Source organism: Papio anubis, chromosome 7, assembly GCF_008728515.1.
Source record: "Papio anubis isolate 15944 chromosome 7, Panubis1.0, whole genome shotgun sequence".
In the NCBI taxonomy this organism is placed as follows: Eukaryota; Metazoa; Chordata; class Mammalia; order Primates; family Cercopithecidae; genus Papio; species Papio anubis.
Genome location: NC_044982.1, coordinates 156,478,260 through 156,505,686, shown reverse-complemented (window position 1 = coordinate 156,505,686; position 27,427 = coordinate 156,478,260). Strand labels below are relative to the sequence as shown.

The 27,427-nt window shown below is 44.0% G+C and overlaps 1 protein-coding gene across 1 annotated transcript in view; it reads left to right on the top strand.

The window, feature by feature from the left end:
- Window positions 1-27,427, top strand: part of OTUD7A (OTU deubiquitinase 7A) — a 373,417-nt gene that overhangs the window by 19,681 nt on the left and 326,309 nt on the right.

Below are 27,427 nucleotides of genomic sequence, written 5' to 3'. Positions count from 1 at the left end.
ATGGGTTGCTTTGCATGTTAACTCCTTGGGTTGTTGGTTTTGGACACTTAAGTGGCTCTCTGAGCTGAGGACCTTCTGAAGCTGTGCCCTTTATTGGTGCATTGTCCTGCCTGCAGCAAGGTTGTGAAAGTGCTTTGTATATGTTAGGGATATGATGGGTGTAAGCAGAAGGATGGGGCCAGCCACAAACCAGGGAGCCTGCAGGCCTGTTTCTTTTTCTTTATTATTATTATCATTATTATTATTATTATTATTATTATACTCTAAGTTCTAGGGTACATGTGTACAACGTACAGGTTTGTTAAATATATATACATGTGCCATGTTGGTGTGCTGCACCCATTAACTTGTCATTTACGTTAAGTATTTCTCCTAATGCTATCCCTCTACCTTCCCCCCACCCCACAACAGGCCCTGGTATGTGATGTTCCCCACCCTGTGTCCAAGTGCTCTCATTGTTCAATTCCCACCTATGAGTGAGAACGTGAGGTGTTTGGTTTTCTGTCCTTGCAATAGTGTGCTTAGAATGATGGTTTCCAGCTTCATCCATGTCCCTACAAAGGACATGAACTCATCCTTTTTTATGGATGAATAGTATTCCAAGGTGTGTGTGTGCCACATTTCCTTAATCCAGTCTACCACTGATGGACATTTGGTTGGTTCCAAGTCTTTGCTATTGTGATTAGTGCTGCAGTAAACACATGTGTGCATGTGTCTTTATAATAGCATGATTTATAATCCTTTGGGTATATACCCAGTAATGGGATGGCTGGGTCAAATGGTATTTCTAGTTCTAGATCCTTGAGGAATCACCACACTGTCTTCCACAATGATTGAACTAGTTTACACTCCCACCAACAGTGTAAAAGTGTTCCTATTTCTCCACATCCTCTCCAGCACCTGTTGTTTCCTGAGTTTTTAATGATTGCCATTCTAACTGGTGTGAGATGGTATCTCATTGTGGTTTTGATTTGCATTTCTCTGATGGCCAGTGATGATGAGCATTTTTTCATGTATCTGTTGGCTGCATAAATGTCTTCTTTTGCAAAGTGTCTGTTCATATCCTTCACCCACTTTTTGATGGGGTTGTTTGATTTTTTTCTTGTAAATTTGTTTAAGTTCTTTGTAGATTCTGAATATTAGCCCTTTGTCAGATGGGTAGATTGCAAAAATTTTCTCTCATTCTGTAGGTTGCCTGTTCACTCTGAGGGTAGTTTCTTTTGCTGTGAAGAAGCTCTTTAGTTTAATTAGATCCCATTTGTCTATTTTGGCTTTTGTTGCCGTTGTTTTTGGTGTTTTAGTCATGAAGTCCTTGCCCATGCCTATATCCTGAATGGTATTGCCTAGGTTTTCTTCTAGGGTTTTTATGGTTTTAAGTCTAACATTTAAGTCTTTAATCCACCTTGAATTAATTTTTGTGCAAGGTGTAAGGGAGGGATCCAGTTTCGGCTTTCTACATATGGCTAGCCAGTTTTTTAGGTAGGGAATCTTTTCCCCATTTCTTGTTTTTGTCAGGTTTGTCAGAGATCAGATGGTTGTAGATGTGTGGTATTATTTCTGAGGTCTGTGTTCTGTTCCATTGGTCTATATCTCTGTTTTGGTGCCAGTACCATGCTGTTTTGGTTACTGTAGCCTTGTAGTATAGTTTGAAGTCAGGTAGCAGCCAGAGAGAAAGGTCGGGTTACCCACAAAGGGAAGCCCATTAGATTAACAGTGGATCTCTCAGCAGAAACTCTACAAGCCAGAAGAGAGTGGGGGCCAATATTCAACATTGTTAAGGAAGAGAAATGTCAACCCAGAATTTCATATCCAGCCAAACTAAGCTTCATAAGTGAAGGAGAAATAAAATCCTTTACAGAAAAGCAACTGCAAGCCTGTTTCATGGGACACTTTGAAGTTGGAAATAGCTTGGGAAGTGGATCTGTAAAAGGACAGGGTAGCAACTGGTATGTTTATGTGCCAAGGCCTGAGAGTGCCCAGTGCATGCTTTCTGACTTTGAGTGCTCAGCTACTGTTGGAGCAACATGGGCCCCTCCAGGAACTCTCAGCTGAGCAGAGGCAAAGAACTTACTAGCCTTTTTCAACTGAGCATACCATATTTTTCAGAAGTCTATTTGTTTGTTATCAACGAGATTAAAAAATGCAAAGCATTGGATATGGAAGAGCACATGATCTCAAGAGATGACTGCTGAGTTAGACCAGGGGACGGCAGGGAAAGGCTTTGGGAAGGCCAGAGGGCAGAGAAAGGAGAGAGGCAGCTCAGAGATTGATGACTGGGATGTTCTGGAGCCTATTTGTGGACTTCTGACTGAAATTTCTTAAATTGTGCAAGCTCAATGAGAGAAAACTATTTAAAAAAAAATAAAAAGCACAGGTTTTTAGAGTATTGCCTAAAACTGGGGAACCATTACTTAAAGTTCAGGGTTTGATGCTTCCCCAGGCAGACTGGTCTGCATATCCCCCTCATCTCAATCCCACAGCAGTCATGGCTGCTTTACCCCCGTTTTTGCTATTGTTCCTCCCTGGGTGCCCAGCAGGGCCTTCCCTTCAAGACCCTAGCCCCTGCCTCTTGTATGACACCTTTGATTTCCCTTCCCAAAGCCTTTCCCTGCCATCCCTTGCTAAGCACCTGCAGGCAGAGAGGCCACTCCTGTAAGCCATGATCCTGCCTCACTGAATGCGTGTTCTTCAAGGGACTCTGCGGTTAGGGACCTCACTCCTGAAGGGCAAGTTGCAGGTTGATATGGTTTGGCTCTGTGTCCCCTCCCAGATCTCATGTGGGAACTGTAATCCCCACATATTGAAGGTGTGGGCTGGTCGGAGGTGATTGGATCATGCGGGCAGACTTCCCTCTTGCTGTTCTCATGATAGTGAGTGGGTTCTCACCAGACCTGATCATTTAAAAATGTGTGGCACTTCGTTCCCCCTTCGCTTTCTCTCCTGCTTCAATGTGGTAAGACATACTTGCTTATCCTTGGTCTTTCGGCATAATTGTAAGTTTCCTGAGTCCTCTCAGCCGTGCTTCCTTTTAAGCCTGTGGAACTGTGAGTCCATTAAACCTCTTTTCTTCATAAGTTACCCAGTCTCTTTATACCAGTGTGAGAATGGATTAAGACATAGGTGCACATGCCTTTGTGAATCTTACCCGTGGTAATAGTGATTTTCATGGTCGCGACATTATCAGAGCTCTTCAGATCTCCAAAGCAAGGTCTTCCCTGTGTTACCCTTATGCCTTCAGGGCCCCCACAGAACCCTGCAATAACCAGCCCCAGTAGATCTGGCAGTCAGAGGTCATTTTACTGCTTCTCTGGAGTAAGGTATATATTACCAAGTCACTGTGACCTGGGACCTTTACAAATAGCCTCCTTCTCATGGCGGTAAAGGGAAGGAACATCACTAGCCCTTAGTGGAGGACAGCGGCTGTCTTGCTCTTTGACCATGATCACACCCTTTTTTCATTTCTATCATGTACTCGGCACCAACTCAGCATCAGGCCTGTGTGCACAGTGGCCTGGCTCTAGGCGCTGCTCTCCTGTGTGTTGGGAATGGGTGGAATTGTTTCAGGAACATGCAGCATGTATGAACTGTATTTACACCTGGGACACATGTTTATGGAAAGGGTTCTCTGCAGCCCTATCACATCCTCTGCATGCCCTGACATAGTGTGCTAGCCCCTTGCAGGCCCATTCACTCACAGGGATGACCAGGCTACAGCAGGCCTGCAGGGTACCGTGCCCTCTTGGCATAGCCTGGGAGAGGAGGAGGAGGACGGTCCTTCCCTGCCCTGCCTAGCAGGGAACAACAAGACAACCCTTGGCTTTTCATTGTCTCTATCTCTATACTTAGTCTATCCTAAATCTTACTGCCCTTGGCTTTGTGCTCTTTCTTCCTACAGACTTCTTGTCTAAACTCATGAAAGTAGCAAGTACTCTTTGGAAAAATACCTACTTGTTGGAGAGGAAGTAAATAATCATATATGCAAAAAAATGATTTATCTGGTTTAGTTTTTCTTGTCATGGACATCACTTCTTGAGCCTTTTCCGTGTTATAAATATTCTTCTTAAACCAGTGTTTCAGTGGCCATGTGGCACTGTGTTGAATGTGTGGTGGTGGTTGAACTGGATATTGATGGGGGCTCACCAGGGGCTGGGTGCCATGGCTTTGCTGAGGATGTGTTCCAGGTTGAGTGGATGAGTCTTGTCAGGTCATTGGAGACGAGTGAGCCACACCAGTTCCTGTCCACTCTTGTTCCGTTGTCAGAGTTCTCCCCTTTTTCCTGTTCTTTAGGGTTCTCAGTGGGCTCCCTTCACAATCTTACTCTGATCTCTGCAATGTGGGCTCCTTCCAGCTTTCTAACTTAGTCCTTGGCAACATACCCAAAGAGTTTATGTGTAATCCCTTACCCTTCCTCCACAAACCTCTACCCAAAAAAGAAAAAGACAGTTTGGGCCAGAGGCTCTAGACTGGCCAGTGGGCCAACTTACCCATCTGGTGGAAAGCGCTCAGCCCACCAGGAAAAAGTCATGCCGATCATATCCTGAACGTGGGATTCCTCGGGGATCCGAATTGGGAAATATGGAAGAAATCAGACACTAGAAATAAGAGCAGAGGCCCAGAAGGTAGGAGGTAGAGAGAGTCTGAAGGACAAAGGTGAACAGAGCAGGGCTGTGGAGTTGCAGTGACTTGAGGCCCGAAAGCCTGTCCAGCAGAGGGGCAGAGCCAGCCGGGGGAGGGGAGGGAGCAGGTGGAAGCAGCCGCTGGAACAGCTGAGTCCCTGGCGTCCCACACTCTGGGGCCACTGTCCTGAGAGCTGCCTCCCATCAGACCCCAGGCCAGTGGGCTCTCTTAATAAGCATGGCATCCTGTAGAGTCCCCAGACCTCCTCCTGCATGGCAGAGTCACCAACCCCTCATGGGTCTGCAGATTGTCTGTGGTTGCACTCCAAGCACTTTGTGCTCCACGCTCACTCAGGCCCTCCCTGGCGGGTGCTTAGGCCGAGTTAGAATACCACTGGGTCCTGGCACATCTGCCAGAGGGGGATAGAGGGTGCCGGGCGGAAGGGGGTGTTGCAGAGGTGCTAGGAGGGGCCTAGTACAAAGAGCACTGGGAGGTCGCAGAGTCCCCAGGCCAGGCCTGGTTGGGGGCTGGGGATCTGTAAAGCATGGCCAAATGCTGACCATGATTCCCCTGCCCAGAGCTGGATCGCCTGTGGCCCTGGGTGCGTCATGTGGTTGGAGCCAGCATGAGGCCAGCTTCACAGAGGATGAGAGAGATGGTGGGTGCATGTGAATACTGCTACTCCTGCGGCTTACCTGCATGGTTCCTGATGCGCACGAGTGTGCGCCCCACCTATTTGAAACCTGGGCAGAACCAGGACAGGAGGAGGGGCCAGAATCTGCACCGAGTGTGGCTCCGCGGCCTTTTCAATTCTCCTCCTCTTCAGATGGAGAGGTACAGGACATGGAACAAGATGTGTTCCGAGCCATCAGGGAAACAGGTTTACGTCGCTTAGTGCGGGTGAGAGGATGCCCAGTGCCTGGGCAGCGGGGATGGCTGACATGCTGAAGAATCCTGCTTTTTAATTATTTTGAACCAGCTGTAGCATGGGAACCGGAAGGGATTTGAATGGCAAGAAGGCAGCCTATTTCGGGGTCTCTCAGGAGCCCACCATGGAGGGTGCCTTCCATAGACCGTGAAGGAGAGAAGAGCTCATACAGGAGGCTGTCTGTTTGCTGGGGGATAGCAGGGTCTTCCGTGTGTCCCACATTAATTCTTATGGGAGCTCTGCTGGTGGTAGACATGTCTCCAGCTCCCAGGTGGGGACACCAAGTCCTCAGAATGGTCCCTGAGTCAGTGAGCAGGCCTTGAGTGATAGGAAGAAAGGGTTTGCACTGTTCCTGGCAGGGCATTGCCTCTCCTGGCCTCCCATGGGACCCATCTACATGTGGCATCAGGTGTTTTCCTTTGTGGAAGGTTGGGAGTGTTGGCTTTGCTTTTGTAATTGATGTTTTCTGCTTAGTTAGGTAAACGCTCTATAGGAACCTCCACCTTTTGAGGGACACGTTACTGGCTGTGGAATCAGGAGTTCTGGGAGTTGTATATGAGGAACCAGGAGGCACAGGCAGGTACCTTCGCAGCAGGCTGTTAGGAGGCCAGGGACAAGAAGGCATCTCCAGTGTCATCGAGAAGGGGTCTCATGGAACCAGTGTGCGATTCTTATCTTATTTTATTTTATTTTATGAGATGGAGTCCCACTCTGTTGCCCAGACTGGAGTGCAGTGGTGCGATCTCAGCTTACTGCAACCTCTGCCTCCTGGGTTCAAGTGATTCTCCTGCCTCAGTCTCCTGAGTAGATGGGATTACAGGCGTGTGCCTGGCTAATTTTTGTATTTTTAGTAGAGACGGGGTTCTACCGTGCTGGTCAGGCTGGTCTTGAACCCCTGACCTCATGATCCACCTGCCTCAGCCTCCCAACGTGCTGGGATTACAGGCATGAGCCACCACGCCCAGCGCAGTGTGCAATTCTTGATTCTCTTCTGTCATATCCTGTGCCGCCTCAATGTGGGTGCCTGGGCTGCTAGAGGTCAAAAGGCACAGAGCAAAGGTGGAAAGTGTCTTTAAATGATAAGATGATTAAAGTTCACTCTTTCCCCCCAATTTTCAAATTTTCTGTCAAAGTGAATATGTCCTTAGAACTCTGAATGGGCTTTGCAGAGAGGATTAATGAGGTCTGATTGATTGGAAAACTTCAAGGCGTGGCCCGTGCTCCCCTGACGTCATGGCCCTCCTGCCTGGCTGGTGGTCCTCACAGTGTGAACCATGTAAACCGTGAACCTCACAGTGTAAACTGTGTGGTTTAGCTGGGAGTGAACGTGACTCCAGTGCATCGGGGACCATCAAAGAGTGCTTTGGTGCAGAGCTTGGAACCTGCCCACAGGGAACAGAAATGTGCTCCTGGACTTCATATCGTTATGTGATGCAGGTGGCCCTGCTAGTCCTTCACCTGTTAAGTTTGAGTTAGGCGGAGCAGAAAAAAATGAAACAAAAAACAAAACAGGCCAAAAACAATGACTGTGACACAGCCAGGGTTTGTTCATTGTCACCCAGCTCAACCGGGGTTCTGCCAAGCAAGGGCTCATCTGTGATGTTGTTACAGATGTTTGCAGAAGCTGTGGACATTGCCTTGCTTCTGTGCCTGGGCCTAGAAGGCTGCTGTAATTGTGTTACATGGAAATTGTACAGATTGTCATTTCAAAATGGTACATTTTTAAAGGAAGAGCTGGAAAAATAGCATAGGTGTGGAAAAATCACTGTCAAAAGAAATAAGGATCACTGCCAGAACATGTTTTCAAGAGACTGACTGTATTAAGGCTTGATGGTAGGGTTTTTTTTTTTTTCCCCCGAGAAAAAATATTTTAAAAATTGTCTTGAGTTATAATGCCATGATCAGGAAAAAAAAAAAAAAAAAAGTATTGTCACTGGGAAGACTAAACCTTCTAAGAGAAATTGCCCAGAAGTTGGGGATGTAACTGTTCCCAGCATCCAGGCCACCTTTCTAGGGCATGTTGCCCCTTGGACCTCAGGAAAGCAATCCAGTGGGATAGACTTCCTGACTCCTCACATGTGCTGTGAGGACAGAGCACAAGGGCAGCCAGGCCTGGCTCTCCTCCTCATTTCCACTGTGGGATGGGGACTAGGGTCTGCATAGCAGTGGTGTGAGCCTGGATGTATACAGGAAGGGAGCAGTGCTTCTGGGAGGCTTGTGCACAGCAGTTTCTCACCCATTCCCTCAGCCCTTGGCTTCCTGGAACCGAGAGCATTAATTCGGATGCATGTCGCACTGGCATTTGGGGTTTTCGGAGCAGATAGCAAATGTAAGCCCATCTTTTGGAATGCTGGGCCCAGCAGTGAATTGGGGATTTTCTTCTGTTCTACTATGGCTTAAGTCATGAGAGACATGCTTTAAATAGGGAGGCAGGGATGTCATTTACAGGCACTTTCCCAGCCCTAAGTAGGTCAGGGTTTTGTCACAGTTTTGAGGAGATCACAGGTGAGTCACAGTAAATTTGGAGAGTCACGAATCTTGTCAGAATTCAGAGTGCGTTTGTGATATTGTTAAATAGCATACCTTAATTACTGGCCTGTGCAGTGTTCTCTCTGTCCCCCCAGCCCCCATTCCCCGGAGGAGATAGTACAGTCTCCATTGAAACCAGCCATCAGAGGGATTCAGCCTCACTCCTGGCTGTGAAAATCTATCTCTTGCTGGCTTAACTGGTGGTAAAAAACAAATCCTGGGTGCAAGGCATGAGAGTCGCCCCCCTTGCTAGCCTCTCTCTCCCTTAGCCCTTGGCTGCACCACTTTTTATGGCAATAGAACCTCATGCACAAAGGGCACGTCAGAGGTTTGCAGGTTAATAAATGCAGCCGAATAACTGAACACACCTCACAATCCACACCTAGATCAGGACACAGAATAAACCCACACTGCCGGAGCCCCTCATACCCCTCTGGGGTCAGCGCTGCCCTCACTTCTAACAGCATAGATTTGCCTGTTTTGTACTTTAGGTACATGGGACCATGCAGGATGCATGCTTTTCCATTTGGCTCCTGTCACTCAATATTACGTGTGTGAGATTCATACAGGACCTTATGTGTAGTTGTAGCTCGTTAATTTTCAGTGCAGTGCAAATATACAGCATTCACTGTTGGTGGGCATGCAGATGGTTGCCAGTTTGGGCTATTATGAACAGTATGGCGTTGGACATTCTAGAACATGGGTGGAGATGGGAAGAGAGACATTCTAGAGCATGTTTTGCTGAACATCTGGATGCACTTCTGTTGAGTGGACCTAGGAGTGGAATTGCTGGGTGGCAGGTGTGCGGGTCTTCAGCAGAGGACATATTCCATCTCTCCAAAAATACACTTTTTCCAGCAGGTAGAAGCCAGAATACGGTTTCCAGGTAGAGTACATGAAGTTTTATGATGGCCATGGAGTATATTTTGGATTGATTTTGGATCAAGCAGGAATACAGTGGCATTTTAGTAAGCAATTATTCTTAGAAATCTGAGAGAGGAGGACTGGTCTTGACAGAGGCAGATTCTGCATTTCAATGGGGACGTTTTAGTTCAATGTTTGTTTGTGCAACTCAGTTAAATTTTGCTTGCTGTGCTCAGCCAGTGTCATCCACCAACAGAGCACATCCTGTCCCTGATAAACTGACTCAGTGGGTAATAAGGGAAGTGACTGTGTAGACGGGCAGAGGCAGAGTGGAGCCGCCATGTTGTCACTGTGCACCTGTTGCATGTGTCCTCCAGGCTTCCTTGTGTCCTGCATCCTCAGGGCTGTGTTTCAGAGCATGCCTTGGACACTGAAGATGCCCACCATTCAGCAGCCTCATTTCCAAGGCAGTTCATGGTTTGACCCAGGCTCTGTCTTCTGTCAGCATCACCTCTCACTCTCTCTGAGGCCAATAGTATCTTCTAGTCCCGGGTTGAAGTCCAAGTTGAGTGCCTTGCCCAGGAACTCTGTGACTAAGAAAAAGGGGCTGGAACTTAGCCTGAGTGTTCTGACCACACACCCCAGGCGATTCTGCCACACCACAGCCCCCTCCTCTGTGTACCAAGCAGATACATTGGAGGTGGTGCTTTATTTTATAGTGATGATTAATAGGTCCACTAAACCACAGGCTCTTCTGTTGCTTGGCGGAGGTTCAGCTTTCCGTTCTCCATATTGCACAGGTGACCGCATTCCTCAGCAGCAGGGTGTCGTGGCCTGTCAGAAGCCCTCCCAGCGTGATACTGAGACAAGCCTGTGACTTCAGGTATTCCTTTGCCGTGGCAGATAGTACATTCTATCCTCAGTAGTGGATGGATAGTGGTAGAGAATAGATTCTATTCCTTTTCCATGGTAGATAACAAATTCTATAAAGTTATTTTAGGAAACTCTCGTAATGGGACGTACTAGATCGAGTAATGTGAAATCTAAATCCTCAAGAGGAATATTTTGGCATTACTGTCCATTTTAATATTTCCTGTTCATGTGTGGTATTGTGGTATTTTCTGAAACCTGAGCATTTTCCTTAAAAGCATATTTCCCACAACTACCAATGTCTCTTAGAGGGGGAAAAAAAAAGACTGAAAAACAGTCCAGTTAACTTCATGCTATATCTAACATTAGAGGACGCTTGATAACCTCTAGAGTGTAATGTTACCTTTCCTCATTCTAAGAATAGACTACTGTTATTTAGACAGTGAAATTTAAGCTTCAATTTTATTTTTTATTTTTATTATTATTTTTCTTTTTATTTTTGAGATGGAGTCTCACTCTGTTGCCCAGGCTGGAGTGCAATGGCACGATCTCTGCTCAATGCAACCTCCACCTCCCGGGTTCAAATGATTCTCATGCCTCAGCCTCCCAAGTAGCTGGGATTACAGGTGCACGCCACCATACCCAGTTAATTTTTTTTTTTTTTAATTTTTTTATTTTTAGTAGAGATGGGGTTTCACCTTGCTTCCCAGGCTGGTCATGAACTCCTGACCTTAGGTGATCCACCCACCTTGGCCTCCCAAGGTACTGGGATTACAGGCATGAGCCACCACGCCTGGCCTAAGCTTCAGTTTTATAATAGTCTATACAATTATTTCAGAAACTGCTGCCTGTGTCTTGAAATTGTAATGGGGATTACCAGTCATTGTAGGTCATTTTTATTTTAAAAAGAGATTTTACTTTGTGTAGTTAGAGTCTGGTCAAGTTAAAGAGCTAGCAAGACAAAATAACAGAAACCAAAAAAAAAAGGTTTTTTTTAAAGAAAATAATGCAACTTCCAAAATATCATTTATATTTTTTATCTATGTGAGTGAGTGCCCACAGTATCTCCCAGGAAAATTATTACAAGATGTTTAATGTTGTTTTAAGAATCCCAGCCTTGATGTAAGAGTTTATATCCCAACTTAGTCCCAAGAGGCTTTGCACATGGTGACCGATGCTGTTATTTATACCTGAGCATGCTACAGTGACACACTCCTTAGCACTTGTCCGAATCCCCTCACACACACAAGTTAGTTTCTCAGCCCACGTTTTGGTTCAGTGGAGCTGGGATGTCCCTGGAATATGGAGCCGTAGAAGTTTATAGAAGAGGAGAGCAGGGCTCTCACACGTGCTCCTGTGCAGGTGCTGAGTGGACGCCAGGACAGGCTGCAGCAAGTGGTGTGTCTTTGGCAGGATGTGCCCGGCTCTACTATTTTACCACCTCAAATTAGGTTACATTCCCTTTAGAGTTTAAAATAATGTTGTTGTGAACCCTCATCCTGTTGGTCACAGCCAGTCCACTCTTTTATTTGGTCCAAGGGCCCTCAAGATGCTTACCTGGCCCCATGGATACCGTCCTGCTGATGAGCAAACAGAAGAAATGGGAATGTGAACATGTGTCCTGTTCCCCAAAGCAGTCACTGCCTTGTGACTTTGTCACTGCATAGTGGTGACATCCAGTATTGAGGCCAGCGCCTACCCACTGTGGGAAGCAATCCAGTCGCAGGGGCCTGGGGCCACTGCTGGCCAGGACTAGGGTGCCCCTTTCCCCACCGTGGTGTTTCAGACGGTTCTCCAAGCCAGAGGAACCTGGCCCTGAGGCCAGGGCTCACCTTGCCAGCCACTCTGCTGGTTCTCCCACCAGCTGTCCCCATGGAGTGCCATGGAGCAGGGGCTGGGAGAGCAGCACACCAGTGTCATGAACTCCCCACCCCAACCCAGCTATCTGGCTGGGTCCCCCAGTCCATTGGATCCGTTCTGATATTGGTGGATCTCGAAGGAAAAGGGCTCAGTCATGACCCAACATGCATCTGGGAAAGGTCTCTCTGACTGTTGAGTGGATTATAAGGGAGATGGGGTTCAAGATCAGTTAGGAGTAGTGGAGGGCCCTCAAAATGAGTTAGGAATAGTGGAGGGCCCTCAAAATCAGTTAGGAGTAGTAGGGGGCCCTCGAGATCACTTAGGAGTAATGGGAGTCCCTCAAGATCACTTAGGAGTAGTGGGGGGTCCTTGAGATCAGTTAGAAATAGAGTAGGATCCTCAGAATGAGTGAGCAGTGGTGGGTGTCCTGAAGATTATCAGTGGGGGGTAGCCTGAGATCAGTTGGGAGTGGTGGTTCTGCAGGCTGCCTGGAGAGAGATGTGGCAGCTTAGACCAGTGGGTGCTGATGAGAAGAGAGGCCTGGCTTGGAGACCTGGTCTTTGTGGGTTTGGGTGGATTGAATGTGGAGAGGTAGAGGGTGATGTGGAGAATGGGACCATGGTCTCTGGCTTGGTCTCTGGGGGATGGCAGTGCTGGTGGTTGAGGTAGAGATGACTAACCTTTAGCCTCTGCTAAATAAATTTTTGCAGACCAAAAGTTGTTATTGTTTGTTTTTAAATGTTGCTGAAGTCCAATTTATTATTTTTAATATACTTTTAAAAAAGTGATTGGCGTCACATCTAAGAACTTTTTGTGTAGTGCTAGGTCCAAAAGATATTCTCCTACAATTTGTTCTTAACTTTTGTAGTTTTGCATTTTATGTAAAGTTGTGATCCATTTTTGATTATTTTTTATAAGCCGTGATATTTAGGTCAAAGTTCACTTTTTTGCTTATGGATATCCAATTGCTCCAGCACTGTTTTTGAAAAGGCGATTCTTCCATTGAATTACTTTTTCTACTTTGTCAAATATCAGTTGGCTGTACTTGTATGGATCTATTTCTGTTGTTTAATTCTGTTCCATTGATCTATGTGTCTGTTCCTCTACCAATAATACCACACTGTCTTGATTACTAAAGTTACTGAATAAGCCTTAAAATTAGGTATAGTGATTTGTCTCATTTCATTCCTCTTTTTCAAAGTTATTTTAGCTATTCCAACTTCTTTGCCTTGCCATAAATCTTTTAGATTAAACTTGTCCATATTTACAAAAACACCTTGCTGGGATTTCGATAAGAATTTGAAAATAATTGACATCTTTATTATGTTGAGTCATCTAATCTATGAATATGGTACATTTCTCCATTCATTTATTCTTCTGTATCTTTCATCATTGCCTTGTGATTTTCAATAGACAAGTCCAATACATGTTTTGTTCAGTTTATACCTAAACATTTTATTTTATTTTATTTATTTTGAGATGGAATCTCGCTGTCACTCAGGCTGGAGTGCAGTGGCACAATCTTGCCTCACTGCAACCTCTGCCTCCTGGGTTCAAACGATTCTTCTGCCTCAGCCTCCTGAGTAGCTGGGATTACAGGCACACACCACACGCCCGGCTAATTTTTTTTTTCTGTATTTTTGATAGAGATGGGGTTTCACCACGTTGGTCAGGCTGGTCTCAAACTCCTGACCTCATGATTTGCCTGCCTTAGCCTCCCAAAGTGATGAGATTACAGGCATGAGCCACCGCATCTGGTCCAGCATTTTCTTTTCAGTGATCATGAATCATATTGTTTTAATTTGTTCCATATGTGCATTGCTAGTATATAGAAACACAATTGATTTTGTATGTTTATGTTGTATCTTGTGACCTTGCTGAATTTGTCTAGTACTAGAAGATTTTCTATAGATTCCTTATGATTTTCTATGTAGACTATGTTATCTGTAAATAGCAATAGCTTTATTTCTTCTTTATGAATCATTGTGTGTTTTATTTCCTTCTCAGGCCTTATTACACAGGCTAGAACTTCTAGTACTATGTGCAATAGCAATGGTGAGAATGGACGTTCTTTTCTGGTTTCTCATCTTAAGGAAAAAGCATCCAGTCTTTGTGCATGCCTTATGATAGTAGCTATCTGTTTTTTATAGATGGCCTTGATCAGTTTGAGAAAGTTCTTTTCTAGTTTGCTGAGTGTTTTTATATCATGCGTGTATGTTGGATCTTGTCAAATGCTTTTTCTGAGACAGTTGATATGATCTGGTGGTTTTTAGATTTAGCCTGTTAATATTGTGGATTATATGGCTTGATTTTTTAAAATGTCAAACTAGCCTTGCATCCCTGGAATCAAGCCTACTTGGTCATGGTACATAATTCTTTTTACATATTGCTGGATTCTAGTGGCTAATATTTTGTGGAGGTTTGTTGTGTCTGTGTTCATGAGGCATCTTGGTACTCTTTCTGTACTCTCTTTGGCATGGTAAAATGAGCCTCTTAAAATTAGTTGGGAAAATATTATCCTTAGCAAGGATTTCCAAGAAAGGAATTATGAGTTAAATTCCATACTGTAAATTTTGTTTAGATCTTCTGAATCTAAAGTGATATAAGTTCATGAAAAGCACAAAGAGAGTAAAAAAGGAGAGTACTTCAGAAGAACTGAAAAGTGATTAAGTGATACAAGTACCCTTTTTTTAGATTCTAAAATGGCCTGCCCTGGGGATAATTGTGAAAGACTACTTCTGCGCCGCAATTCTGCATTAGAGAGAGCATTTTAAAATGTTACCACCAAACATCACTTTTGGAGTTTGCTTGAAAATGTGTCTTGAATCAGAGGCAAATTATAAAGCAGTGCTTTGTTTCAGAAAAAAGGTTTTGGTTTCTCAGTGGTGTTATCACAGGGGATATGCTTTAAATATTGAGTTAGTCTCCTCAACTTGTGTATATACAGGTTGAGCACCCCAATCCAAAGATCTGAAATCTGAAACATTCCAAAATCCAAAACTTTTTGAGTGCCGACGTGATACTCAAAGGAAATGCTCTTTGGAGTATTTTGGATTTCAGATTTTCAGATTAGGGATCCTTGTAAGTATACTGCAAATATTCCCAAATCCCAGACACCTCTCGTCCCAAGCATTTTGCCATTTTGGATAAGGGATGCTCAACCCGTGTGTGTGTCTGTGTATGTTTACATATGTGTATGTGTGTATGCATACATGTGTATGTATATACAGATATATGTATGTGTGTATGTATGCGTATGTGTGTACATGTGAATACATATGTATTTGTGGGTGTGTATGTATGTGTATGTGTGTATGTATGTGTGTGTGCATATGTGAAATATCTATATTTAGGTCCAAAAAATAGGGCAGTTTGGTGAACAAAGTGGAATATACAATTTTAAAAGGGAATAAAACAGCATACTTGCATTTCTTGTCAATGAAGACCAACCCTGGCTGCCTTGCATTTATTATTAGCGGTGAAAAATCAGTGGAGATTTGCTGCACATGGCCTTGCCATTCTCTATGGTGCCCAGCTGAAAGATGGCTTTTGGAAGGTCAAACAAGTTTGTGCTTCTTTCAGTTGCCAGCTGTAAGATGATAATAATACAGGATGTCTAGTTAAATTTGAATTTCAGATGAATAATGAATAATGGTTTAACATATGCTTGTCTGAAATATTACATGGGACACGGTTATACTAAAATATTCGTTGTTCATTTGAAGTTCAAAATGAATTGGACATCCTGTTTTGTCTGGTAAACCTAGCCTTTCTCCATATTTTTTCTGTGTTTGAACCTTGTTCACGTTCATGCAAGGTAAAAGCAAAATAAGTTACAGGGAGCGTGTTGAAACTCTGTAGCAATAGACTGAGACAGTCATCTTTTCCTGGTAGATGAACAGGCTGGCAGACCTTGTGTAATACGTGTTTAATTTTTTCCATTGGTGCTTGTGGCGAGATGGTTAGCCCTGGGCTGGGGGGTGGGGTGTCACACCCCTCCCCATAATAGTTTGTGTCCTGCACCATCGTTGCTAACTCACACTTACTCTTCACAGTGATCTCACTTCATTTGTCTTGCCAGCATCTCATTATTCAGAAAGATTCTTACTCATCTACACATCTGCACCTCAGTCCTATTTGCAATTACCCTTTTAGGTTGCTGCCTGAATTAGTGTTCATGCGCTGCAGATAACCACTTTTACATACTTCCTGGGTCAGATATAGAAGCAGACACAGCGTTTTTCTATTGCATGCTTCACTTAAGTTGTCAACCATCACAAGCATTGTCTTGAATTATGTGTAGTGCTTGGATTCAACAATTGGCCTAAAGAATACATACATAATAGAACTTCTCTGTCAACACCTTGAGAAACCAGATCCAGCAGGAGGCAGCTCTTGGAATGTTTTACAAATTACATCTGAAATCTGTACCATCCATTAAACTGGCTTATGTGGCTAGAATAGGAGGAAAGAAGAAATAAAATGGTTGTTTACTAATACTTTTACTCCCATTAAAAATGTCTAATGTTAATAAAACTTTAAATAAACATGATTGATCAATTAAAAAAAAACAACCATATACCAGCAAGAGGAAGACTGACTGGGGAAAGCACTGTTGGTGGTCATCCTACCATCTCTCTTTACAGCAACAGTGGTCCCTGGAGCTTCCCGTTCTGTTCCTTTCTGCTTTGTTCTGTTCCAGGCAGTTGGCAGAATTGTGCTGTGAACTCCAACCTTGTTGCTATGAATGCATTCTTTTATCTGTTTGATTTGTTTCAACCCGGAGGAAGGAAATGTCTGTGACTCTTGTTTGCACTTTTGGCTGGTTTTAGGGCCCCTGAGGCCATTCAAATTACAACTCTGCCCAAAGCAAAAGCTAAAGAATATTACTCTTTTCAGGACAGATGTCCTTAATGTAAAATTAGAAAAAGCATCATAGGAAGCTTCACAGCAGCTAAACTGAAGGCCCTCCACAGCCTCCCTGTTTCATTTGAAAGGCTCTGAAGAATGTGGGCTCTGCACAGAGATGAGTAGGAGAGGACCCCCCCCCCCAAAAGCAGAGAGGGGCCTCCAGGGCCATCTTCTCTATGGCTTGTGAAAACTGAGTCCAGTATTCTCAAGTTTATGATGGGCTCTCAGATTTCTACCATTTTCAGCTAAATTCACTTATAATGAAGTTTAAAATCTTGTTTGTAATGATCTATTCACTCAAAATACTGAAATGAGACATTTGATAACTGCTGATATCTGGAATTCTAAGATATTTACATCTAGTCTGATTCTAAAAGAGTGTCAATAAATTGTAACTACAATACTTTTATATTGACTTAAATATGTTTTAATGGTTAAACTGCATAAATACATATTTGCTAAGCATTGGTCTTTCAATGGTCAGAATGGATATTTTCCTACAATTTTGATGTTATAGGAAGCAAAGAAATACCACTTGCTGCAAGTCTATTGCCATTTGTGAGGATGTTTCTGCAGCCCTCAAGCCTGGATACAGATTTTTCTAAATGGAAATGGTTTATTTGGTAAATATTCTCTGCTTCTTACCTTCTATATTCAAGTATAAAGAAATCTGTTTAGTTTCTGATAACCAGAAATTATATACATGCTTGCATCAAATGTGTATTGGCCAAACCTCATGGGCAAATGTGTAGGGAAATCACTTGAGTTGGGTATTTTGAGGAGAAAGAGCCTCCCCTGCCATCCCTGGGCCTTCTCTGCCTCAATTCTCAGCTGTGAAAATCAGCCCTCTGCTGAGAAATCATCTTGGAAATAAAGGCCTCTTCATTTTTTCTCTGGGAAAGGAGCATGGGCTTGTATCCTCATTTAAAAAGGATCAAGAACATCACTGCACACCCATTAGGATAGCCACTATCAAAAATAAAAACAGAAAATAAGTGCTAGTAAGGAATTGGGGAAGTTGGAGACCTTGCTCACTGTTGATAGGAATGGTGGTTCCCCAAAATATAAAACATAAAACTACCATAGGATCCAGCAGTCCCACTTCTGGGTATATATCCAAAAGAATTGGACGTGAAGACTTGGACAGAAATCTGTACATCCATTTTTATACAGCAGTAGCCAAAAGGTGGGAGCAACCCAAGTGTCCCTCAGTCTATGAATGGATAAGCAAAATCTGGCATATTCATACAAGGGAATATTATTCAGCCTTTGAAAGAAAGGAAATTCTGACATGTGCTACAACATGCATGAACCTCAAGGACATTATGCTAAGGGAAATAAGCCAGTGACAAGAAACAAATACTAAATGATTCCACTTATATGAGGTACCCAGAGTAGTCAAATTCATTGAGACAGAAAGTACAATGGTGGACGATGAGGGATGCTGGGGGGTAATATGGAGTTGTTGTTTAATGGGAACAGAGTTTCAGTTTTACAAGGTGAAAACAGTCCTGTTGATGGTTGTACGACAATGTGAATATACTTAATGCCTTAGAAGTGTACACTTAAAAATGTTGAAGATGATAAATTTTATGCTGTGTATAATATACTACATATTTTTAAAAGTATCAATGATTTGTGTCTGTCTGAAGATGGAAAGACCACTCATTCCTTCCTGTGCCCATGTAGATGTTTCTGTATTGTGGTGTAGTGTTGTGATGGACCTGTGCTCTGTCACATGACACTCTCGAGCACATGAGGTTCCTTTTCAGGTTGCCATACCAAGAACCCCTGTAGGTTTTCTCTGGCTCCCCATCACCTGATATAAGTTTGGCCAAGAGAGCCCCAAGGGAGGAAGCATGATGCCTGAGATACCTCTCGGTCAAGCTTGGAGGAAGGGCTCCCCATGACACTGGCCCAGGTTCTCAACCTACCAGCCCAACTTTTTCTTTTTCTTTTGAGGTAAAATGAAATGCACAAATGATACGAGCCTTGACAAATCCATGTACCTGTGTAATCCAAGTCCATATCAAGATACAGAACATTCACATTCACATCATACCAGAAATCTCCCTCGTGCCCTGCCCCAGCCCTTCCGCCAGGCAACCTGTCTGATTTCTCCATCATGGATTAGTTTTGCCTATTCTAGAACTTCACGTGAAAGGGATCCACAGTGGGCAGTCATTGCTCGGCAGAATGCCCCTGTGATCCATCTGTGCCGCTGCTTTATCAGTGACCTCCTCCTTTTTGTCACTGTCTGCATTCCATTGCGTCACCATGCCGGGGGTTGCTTGGCTACTTTCATGTGGCTTGACTCCTGGGCTCTTCCCAGTTTGGGGTTTGTTGGAATAAGGCTGCTGTGAATATTCTTGTACAAGGCTTTCTGTGAACTGATTCTTTGGTTTCTCTTGGGTTAATGCCTAGGAATGGTATCAGGTCACAGAGAAGTTTACGAAACTGTTTTCTTCTCCTGCCCACAAGGTCCGAGAGTTCTGGTCGCTGGGCATCCTCACCAGCATTTGGCACTGACAGCCTGCTTGCTTAGGGCATTGCCGTGAGTGAGTAGTGGGTTTCATCGCAATTCTCATTTGCATTTCCCTTATCTGATGATGCTGAAGATGTTTATTGATCATTTGCATACTCTTCATTTGTGAACTACCTATCCATCTCTTTTACTGATTTTTACTAGGTTTGTTGTATTTTAATTGTTGACTTGCAGCTAGTTTTTTTGGGAAGTAAAATTTTGAAATTTTTACGAAGTCTAATTTATGATTTTTTAATTTGTGGTTGTTGTTTCTGTGTCCTAAGAAGCTTTTGCCTACCCTAAGCCATGAAGATATTCTGTTTTCTTTATTAAAGCTTTATAGTTTAGCTTTTACATTGAGCATTGTGATTCATCTCTAATTTTTGTGTATAGTGTGAGGTAGGGATTGAGGTTTCTTTTTTTCTATGTGGATACCCAATTTTTTCAGCATCATTTGTTGAAAACATCATCATATCCATGATGAATTATAGTGGTGCCTTTGCAAAAATCAAATGGTCATGTAAGTGAGTGTCTATTTTTGGGCCCTTTATTCTGTTCCATTGTTGGTCATGCCATTACCACACTGCCTTGATTACCATGCCCTTACACTAACATCCCAAACTTCTGGTCATCCCATGTTCTTGGCTGTGCTGCAGTGTGATTGAGTATGTAATATTAACCTGTTGGCTCACACTCACTTTCCTTGGGCATAACATGGCAGTGATGTCACTGAGTGATGGTGATGATTAAGAAAATTCTGACAATGACATCAGGCACAGCGTACACGTAGGACATCTTCAGTAAATGTGTCTCTTCATATTGGATTCTGGAAAGTGAGCTCACGTCTTTGTGTACTATCACCACATCATTGTCGTATAGGTAGGAGGTCAGTGCAGGAACAACAGGGTGAAATAATTTTAATTCAGATCTTTCATTCTGTGGCAGAGGAAAAAGATGTAGCTCCAATTACTTAGTTCCAGTGTTGACCTTGGCCATTTTATTTTGCAGCATTCTCTAATCTTTCAAAATTGATCAGTCTAAGCCTCACTTTTGTCATATGTAAAATGAAGACAGTACCCCTCAAGATCATTGTCAGACACAGATCTATTCAGGCATGTGAAAGCACTTTGTAGGACCTAAAACATAACATCCTGAAATGCTGTCTTGACCTTTCTCTCTCCATTGGGATTGCAGATATTCAGAGGGAAGGACAGATTTTTCATTTCCATTTTTTGTGTCTGACTCAGATATGAGGTCTCACTTCATTGATTTGGTATTGATTTGGCATTGATGAACAGAACATTTAAAATCATTGACTAAGAGTGTTTACAGACTTAAAGAGCCAGCTGTTGCCTTCTTAAAGGTTTTGATTTAAGGCATAAACCTGGGCAAGTTTGAACAAGTGTGGGACACTTGTGACAACTGTGGGACACAGACGCTTGGACTCGAACAAACAGCTGATGGTGGTGATGAGACTGTACAGCCACCAGCTTCATGCCTCTTGAGATATGTTTGGAATGTCCCAAAGTCCCTTAACCCAGAGGAAGGGTGAGTGCCCCAGACGAGGGCATGAGAAAGATGAAGAGAAGAGCAAGAAGAGGCTACCACAGCAGCAGAGATTGCCGTGTTCACTTTCAGCCCCGAGCAGTGGCTTTGAGGCTTGTTTGGAAGTGTTTCCACCTCTTCGGTTGAGTGTGTCTGGATCTCAGGTAACAGACTCTGGTGTAAGGAACAGCCCGTTTCCTTCTCTGTGAGTCTGCTTAGATTCTGAGCTCCCATTCCGCACAGCGTGTGCCAGAATCATTTTGGGTGTTTTCTTTCTCCCTGGGTTGTGTTGGAGGTAGGATCTTTCTTCAGAACTGAAAGGGGGAGGTCCCCAAGAAGGAATGGCCACCCTCAGGCTGGTGGGCATTGGTCCACACGGACAGGCTCTGCAGTGTCCATGCATCTGCTTGCCTCGTGTTACAGCTATCTGCACATGGTGAAGGTTGGGAGCATTTGACATCTTTATTGGAACAACCCAATGTCTGGTGTCCTCATATCATGCCAAGATGGTCTCCACTTCCTGGAGCTTTCACCCAGCAGTGGGCAGAAGCCCATGGAACCAAGAAGGAAGATGGCAGAAGCCTTCTTTCATCCGCTCAGGTTGTGACTTCCAGAACAAAACCAGCATGGATGAAAGATCAAATGTGGGAGGCCTCCCTGTCTGGAACCTGTTCCTTACCATGTTGATGGTGCCAGGCCATGCTTGAGTCCGAGAATTTGTTGGAGCCACAGAAAATAATACAGTGCCTCAGCAGACCCCGTCCCAGGTCCAGTGCCACCCCTGTCCTCTGAGGAGAGGGAGGGTGTTTTCATGTCTCTAGATTTGACCTGTGGGCACTCCCGCCACTGCCCCATAGTTCACTTTCCCTGATGTCTGTGCTCACCTTTCTGTTGGTCTCTTTGGTTTTATCTGCTTCATTAGTTGGCACGATCATTCACTCATTTAACAGATATTTATGGAGCATGTACCATGGACCAGGGGCATCAAATGCAAAAGGAAACAAGCATGAGCACTTTTCCCTGCTTGGATAGAGCCAGTTCAATGCACGGACACTCAGAGGCACAGCGATGAAGAAGGGACCATGCCCTCCTCCAGTCATAGTGTACATCTTCTGGCCCCTGGCTTAGGGACCTGCCCAGGATAAAGCGGGAGAGGGAGATGCGGGAGGTAGCTGTGACAAATCCCCACCCAGAGGATGGGGACAATAAATGCTTTGTATTAGCCAGTGCAACCCTTGAAGGCCAAAAGCTCAGGGAGGTGGGTTCCCAGGACAGAAAAAAGTACAGATTGGTGAGAAAATATTCCAGGCAAATTTGAATCAGGACCATACACTCTCTCACCTTACTTCCCCCATTTTCTCCATACTGTTCTTCCATGAGTAGCTGATCTCAAAGATGACTAAGGCCTACAAAAGAACAAGCTTGCAGAAAAACCTGAACATGAAAAAGAAAGAGGTTATATAATTACTTGTCATTGACTATAGTCTTTCTACTGTACAATATACTATGAGAAGAGAGGATCTTGTGTGTTCCTACCACAAAGAAATTGTAAATGTTTGATGCACATGCTAATTACCCAATTTAAACATTACACAATATAAACATCTATTCAAACATTACATTGCACTGCAGAAATAAACATAGTTATGTGTCCATTAAAAGTTTTTAAACATTTAAAAAGAAAATAGTAACAAAAATGTAAAAGAAAGACATCAGCAAATGTCTAAGAATTGAATGATTCAGTGACCAGCTCAAGAATTCAAAAAAGTAAATTTCTGTACTCAAAAAGAAACTGCCGATCTCTAAAGCGGAATTTAAGCATAGGAGAAAGATTCAGAGGAGCGAGTGAGATGGAAGAAAATAGGTCCCAAGCTGGCAGAATTCAGGGTGGAAAGTGGAAAAGAAAAAAACAAAATGATGCCAACACAGAGATAACCAAGAAGCCACAAAAGAGGAAGCCTCCTTGAAAATGCAGACACCATGGACAGGATAGGAGAAAACCACACAAAAGGAACAAAGCCTCACCATAATTTGATTTTATTATTATTATTATTTTTTTTTTTTGAGATGGAGTCTTGTTCTGTCACCCAGGCTGGAGTGCAGTGGTGTGACCTCGGCTCGCTGTAACCTCTACCCCTGCAGGTTCAAGCAAGTCTCCTGCCTCAGTCTCCTGAGTAGCTGGATTATAGGTGCACACCAACATGCCCAGGCAATTTTTGTATTTTTATTAGAGACAGGGTTTCACCATGTTGGCCGGGCCGGTCTCAAACTCCTGGCCTCAAGTGATCCACCTTTCTCAGCCTCCCAAAGTGCTGGGATTACAGGCATGAACTACCATGCCCAGCCTGATTTTCTAACAAAGAGTTTTAGGAAAGAAGGAGAACATTAAAGTATACAATAAAAGAAAACTGTGTAAATATACAGGCCAGACTTGGCTCTGTCATTCAGAAGGAACAATTGCATTTTGGTAAATGATACAGTTTAGCTCTGTGTCCCCATTCAAATCTCATCTTGAATCATACTCCCGTGATTCCCATGTGTTGTGTTAGGGACCTGGTGGGAGATAATTGAATCATGGGGTGGTTTCCCTCATACTGTTCACATCGTAGTGAATATGTCTCACGAAATCTGATGGCTTTATCCAAGGTTGCTGCTTTTGCATCTTCCTCATTCTCTCTTTGCCTCCTGCCATCCATGTAAGACCAGACTTGCTCCTCCCTACCTTCTGCCATGATTGTGAGGCTTCCCCAGCTACGTGGAACTGTAAGTCACATTAAACTTCTTTCTTTTGTAAACTGCCCAGTCTCAGGTATGTCTTTATCAGCAGCGTGAAAACGGACTAATACAGTAAATTGGTACCAGTGGAGTGGGGTGTTGCTGAAAAGATACACAAAAATGTGAAGCAACTTTGGAACTGGGTAACAGGCAGGGATTGGAACAGTTTGGAGGGCTCAGAAGAAGACAGGAAAATGTGGAGAAGTTTGAAACCTCCTAGAGACTTGTTGAATGGCTTTGCTCAAAATGCTGATAGTGATATGGACAGTAAGGTCCAGGCTGAGGTGGTCTCAGATGGAGATAAGGAACTTGTTGGGAACTGAAGCAAAGATGACTTTTTACATTTTAGTGAAGAGACCAGCAGCATTTTGCCCCAGCCCTAGAGATCTGTGGAACTTGGAACTGGAGAGAGATGATTTAGGGTACTTGGTGGAAGAAGTTTCTAAGTAGCAAAGCATTCAAGAGGTGACTTGGGTGCTGTTAAGAGCATTCAGTTTTTAAAAAGAAAACAGTTTAAAAGTTTGAAAAATTTGCAGCCCGACAGTGTGATAGAAAAGAAAATCCCATTTTCTGAGGAGAAAGTCAAGCCAGCTGCAGAAATTTGTATTAGTAACAAGGAACCAAATGTTAATCCCCAAGACAATGGGGAAAATGTTTCCAGGGCATGTCAGAGGTCTTCACAGCAGTCCCTCTTATCACAGGCCTGGAGGCCAATGGAAAAAACGTGGTTTTGTGGGCCAGGCCCAGGGTCCCCAAGCTGTGTCGAGCCTAGGGAGTCGGTGCCCTGTGTCCCAGCTGCTCCAGCCATGGTTGAAAGGGGCCAATGTGGAGCTTCAGCTGTGGCTTCAGATGATGCAAGCCCCAAGCTTTGGCAGCATCCACGTGGTGCTGAGTCTGTGGGTACACAGAAATTATTAATTGAGGTTTGGAAACCTCCGCCTAGATTTCAGAAGGTGTATGGAAATGCCTGGATGCCCAGGCAGAAGTTTGCTGCAGGGGCAGGGCTCTCATGGAGAACCTCTGCTAGGTCAGTGCAGAGGGAAATGTGGGGTCAAAGCCCCACACAGAGTCCTTACTGGGGCACTGCCTAGTGGAGCTGTGAAAAGAGAGCCACCGTCCTCCAGACCCCAGAATGGTAGAACCACTGACAGCTTATATTGTGTGCCTGGAGAAGCCACAGACACCAAATGCGAGCCTATAAAAGCAGCTGGGAGGGAGGCTGTACCCTGCAAAGCCACAGGAGTGGAGCTGCCCAAGACCATGGGAACCCACCTCTAGCATTATCATGATGTAGAGGTGTGACATGGAGTCAAAGGAGATCATTTTGGAGCTTGGAGATTTGACTGTCCCGCCGGATTTTGGACTCGCATGGGGCCTGTAGCCTGTTTGCTTTGACCAGTGTCTCACATTTGGAACCATGGTATTTACCCAATGTCTGCACCTCCGTTGTATCTAGGAAATAAGTAGCTTGCTTTCGATTTTACAGGCTCTTAGGTGGAGGGGACTTGCCTTGTTTCAGATGAGACTTTGGATTGTGGACTTTTGAGTTAATGCTGAAATAAGACTTTGGGTGACTGTTGGGAAGGCATGATTGGTTTTGAAATATGAAGACGTGAGATTTGGCAGGGCCCAGGGTTGGAATGCTATGGTTTGGCTCAGTGTCCCCACCCAAATCTCATCTTGAATTGTACTCCCAGAATTCCCACAAGTTGTGGGAGGGACCCAGTGGGAGATAATTTAATCATGGGGACAGTTTTCCCCATACTGTTCTCATGGCAGTGAATAAGTCTCACAAGATCTGATGGTTTTATCAGGGGTTTCCACTTTGGCATCTTCCTTGTTCTCTCTTTGCCTGCTTCCCTCAGGTAAGATATGACTTGCTCCTCTTTGCCTTCCACCATGATAGTGGGGCTTCCCCAGCCAGTAAGTCCAATTAAACCTCTTTCTTTTGTAAATTGCCCAGTCTCAGGTATGTCTTTATCAGCAGTGTGAAAATGGACTAATAAAGTAAGCATTAAAAAGACTGAACAAGACTGACTGTCATCCTGGTGAATTTCTCGATTTCCAGGGTGATTCTTACCTGGCACAAAAGCAGAAAAGGGACCGGGCATGGTGGTTCACGCCTGTAATCCCAGCACTTTAGGAGGCCGAGGCGGGCGGATCACGAGGTCAGGAGATCAAGACCATCCTGGCTAACCCGATGAAACCCCGTCTCTACTTAAAAAAAAAAAAAAAAAAAAATTAGCCGGGCGTGGTGGCCGGCGCCTGGCTGAGGCAGGAGAATGGCGGGAACCCGGGAGGCGGAGCTTGCAGAGTTCTTGCAGAGATCTTCCGCAATGAGCGGAGATCACGCCATTGCACTCCAGCCCAAAAGCAGACAAGGTTAAGAACATAGGTAGGTAGAATCACACTGGGTCAGCGTCTGCCAGGCAACACTTTCTGAAAGATACTGGTTTCTGAGAAATTCTGAGTGGAACAATGGGGCCCTCAATGATTTCCTATTTAGCCAAATTGTCCCAAGTATAAAGACAAAGATAATAGATAGATTTTTTTCAAGCATGCTGTAAATCAGAAAGCTTAGCTGCTATGAGCTCTTTTGAATAAGGGTTTTGAATAAAACTATTAAATATCAAAATCCAGCCAAAATAAAAGTGAATAGAAGTACAGAGCTTAGTATAAATGGGTGGCGAACCTTGGATATGTATAAACATAAAAGTAAGACAGGCCATCTGCATGAATTACAGTGCAAGTATGTGATATAAATGATGTAAACCTTGCAAATAATATTATAAGTTAGGAAAGTCTTTGGCTGGGTGAAGGGAGTGGATGTGTGAGTATCTAATGGCCTCATCTTTCTTAGCAAAATAATTGACGATCACTACGTTGAAGAGGCTATCTTAAAAAATGAGGGTGATAACTTCAAGGCTTTTCATAATGTTTTTGTTATCTTTAGAACAATCATTTAGGAAGACATCTCTTATAGTAAAGAAGCATTTATCTGAAATTTAGCAGTTCTTTCTGTTTGGCTGTCTTGTCTTTCCTTTCCTTTCATTATCTTTATAGTGAAAAAATACGACTTGTCGGATGCTCGGTGTGTTGTGGGCATGGAGAATACCTGGTGAGCTGGCATTCATGCACGGAGCATTCTTGCAAAGCAGCAGGTGTTGCTATGGAAATAAAACAGGTGAAGTAATGGAGGGTCGGGGGTGAGATGCGGCTCAGGAAGGCCTTTCTGAGGAGTGCTTGGATAAAACCCAGATGCTGAGCCAGAGCCAGCCTAGCAGAAGGAGCAGGCTTCAGTGTCCTGAGCATGAAGGAGTCTGTTCCAGATACTGGACAAAGGCCTTGGTTCAGTGTCCCTGCTTTGCTGGTGCTCTAACAGGTCATCTGCCTAGTGGCTGGTGCTGCCCCTACTATGCTCTTCATGCTTTGGACTGTGTCTTCATCTTTTTGCCTACCTAACCGGCCTGTAAGATTGTCTGGAAGATGTTCAATGAATGTATAAAGATGCACATATGAATGAAATAACCCATGAATGAATGAATAGATTCTTTGAGGGTGTCAGGTTAATGACATATGACAATTTATGCCATGAGCTGTTTCTTATTTTTAAGTGTGACATTGTCAAAGTAGACCTCCTTTTGGAAAGACGATGAAATCCACATTTTCCAGCATGGGATTTAGGCTGCTGCTGAGGGCTCGTGACCAGGCAGTTCTAGTTTGATATTCTGGCATCCTCCTGTGAACCACATGAATTTATCTTCTGAGTTTTAGGTTCTAAGGTACACGTGCAATCAGAAAAATGAAGTTCACAGCCAAGATCCTTGTCTATATTTGTTTGAGAAGAAAGTAAGTTGAGATATTTTACATCAGGTAGGTTTAGGAGGCAGTGCCCTTTGAAAACCTTGAGCGTAATGATTTTGCTAACTTTACGCTTACCTATTCTTTGCTGTAAGGATATTTATGTAACAGATATGGCAACTCTCAAAAACAGGGTAATGAGT